The following is a 2,816-nucleotide window of genomic DNA, read 5'->3' on the forward strand; positions in this document are numbered from 1 at the left end:
ATAAAGAATTACAGTAATCCAGTCTAGACGTGATAAATCCATCAATCAGTTTTTCTGCATCATTTTTGGACAAAATATTTCTAATTTTAGTGATGTTATGCAGGTGGAAGAAGGCAGGTAACATTTTTAATGTGTGGGTTAAAAGACATACACAAGAATACACTATTCTATACATCAGAATGTCATTTTCTGTATTATCAAATATCAAACAAATTAGTGTTTGCAGATATCTAATCCTTATGAATAAAGAATAAAAACATTCCACTGTGCTCCAAGTTTGTTCTGACATAACATTAATGATGCCATTATCTTATCTTTTCTCAGTCTGCACACGAGTAGCTTTCAAAGAATTACCTGATTATGAGATTTATTTATATATTTATTGTTATTTAAAAAGGCATATCCCATTGAGATTGCAGATGTATTTTGCAAGAAAGGCCAGACCTGAAAGTGACCTGTTGTGCATGTTTTTGGTCTGTGGGGGAAACTGGAGCAACTGGAGAAAACCCACATGAGAACAAGAAGAACATGCAGACAGAAAGACCCTGGGTCCAAACCGGGGATTGAACCCAGAACCTTCTGGCTGTGAGACATCATCATGCTGCCAGATGAATAAAAATAATATTTCCTAGACTCACCTGCACTTGTATCAAAAATAAAAAATAATAATCTGTAAATCTTAAGCACATTTGATATGGAAAACACATTTTGATTTAACCATTTTATACATATTTAATGTCAAATTATGCAGGTTTAATTCATATTACTTTCATCTTATTCCCTTTTAATTGTGGGCTTTGTGTATTTTTATCTTACCTCTAATTATAAAAATATAACAGGTTTCTATTGTTTGGGCATAGAACGTTGTTATATTGAAACAGGCTTGTTTGTTCACTTTGTTACAACGACTCACCTGTTCCCCTCTTTACTGGACCCTGGCTCTGCTTCTGACACTAAATCACATTTGTTATGGCAATATTTATTTAACAAAGACAGAAATACGTGGTCCAAGAATGAAAGTTCGTTAGCTGTTAGCAGATCTTGTTCTGACTTTGATCATTCTATCTGCAGATGAACAGMATGTCATGAAAACCTAGGTCATTAAAGGATGTCATGAATAACTAGTTTAAACATAAAAGTATTAGATCCACCACACTCCCCCATCTGATCATTAAATCACCAATTAAATGATCAATAAAACAAAAAAAAMCCCACTTTAATGTATTTTTAAAAATCCTGCCGACAACGCCAGTTTCTGTCGTGGACACGTTTATTAAAAATGCAGAAACACGTTGGAATAAATGCACAGAAAAAAGTCTGCGTGTATGGTCGTGAATTATTTAATTCCGGGCAACAATAAACAACATTTTAAATACTTCTCAGGACAAATCTSTCTTTTTACAGAGTCTTCTGACCATCAGCTCARTCACATAATGGTACTGAAACATCTCAGGGTACTTTTCATTTAAAGCAGGTCTGCATCATACACTTCATTATATTAATTCTAATAACATTCAGTCGATGAGTGAKCCTACCTGTACACTCAGGACTTGTGGGCTCCGGAGCAGGATGGTTCTGTATATTGGTTGTGATAGTGCGTTTCCATCAAACGCATTTTGAGCGTCACATTTACATGCAAAGTCTGTGGTGGACGCGCGTCGGGAAGTGCTGATGTGCGTCTACCTCGGCGCAATTTGAGTCTGAGTTCTGACTTATAAAACTGCGTTTTTTACAGCGTTTTATTGTAAAGTGGCGTGTTTGTGTCACTTTAGCCTTGCCAGACAACTTGAAATGTTGGACGAGATTTTGACACTGAAATCGCATTCGGTGTNTAAAATGAAATTTCAATGAACATTAGCAGCGTTAGCATTTGATTGTGTTGCACAATGATGATGTCACAACTAGGATTAGGCGATATGGCTGAMAATTGTATTAAGGTAAGCATTTCATATCGGTCGATACTGAGAATTACTGATTTGATTTTGGTTTTACTTATTTGAAATAAGGACTAGGAGAAAAAAGGCTGATGTTGATGTGACTTTCTCTYCTTTATCCACAACTTCTTCTCGAAATGTGCTTCTCCTCCTTTCACTCCAAGCCATTCTTTTTTAAAATGTAAACAGTTATGAGGCACGGTRGTATAAAAATAAAACAGTTGCACATGTTACTCCTCTGCCTCCTTTAGCAAYAGTGATATGTGTAATAAATGTAGCCTTGTGAGGCAGTGAGGTGTGAAAGTTTGGGCAGCCTTTCCTGGTTTACCTCTAAAGATCAATGATTGTTTGGATTTAAAAAAATCAGTAAAACATGATATTTGAGAAGTGAAAYGAAGTTTATRTGATTTACAGAAAGTGTKCAATAATTGGTTTAACAAAATTAGRCAGGTGTATAAATTTRAGCACCGTTGATTTCAAAACCTTTAAAACTAATTATTGAAACTTAAATTTGGTTTGGTAAGTTCAGTGACCCTTGACCTCCATACACAGGTGACTCCAATTATGAGAAAGGGTATTTAAGGGAGGCAATTGTAGGTTTTCCTCCTCTTTACATCTTCTCTGAAGAGTGGCAACATGGGAGTCTGAAAACAACTTCCAAATGAGCTGAAAACAAAGATTGTTCAGCGTCATGGTTTAGAGGAAGGAGACAGAAAGATATCTCAGAGATTTCAGCTTTCAGTCTCCACTGTGAGAAACATTGGGCCTCATGCAAGAACATGTTCATACACACAGATTTGTTCTTGTGCGTACGAGTGATTTAGGAGAATTTGTGACATTCACCAATGTTTTCGTTTTCTAAGATTTTTTTCAGATATGAAC

Source organism: Austrofundulus limnaeus, unplaced genomic scaffold (assembly GCF_001266775.1).
Source record: "Austrofundulus limnaeus strain Quisiro unplaced genomic scaffold, Austrofundulus_limnaeus-1.0 Scaffold705, whole genome shotgun sequence".
NCBI classification, from domain to species: Eukaryota; Metazoa; Chordata; class Actinopteri; order Cyprinodontiformes; family Rivulidae; genus Austrofundulus; species Austrofundulus limnaeus.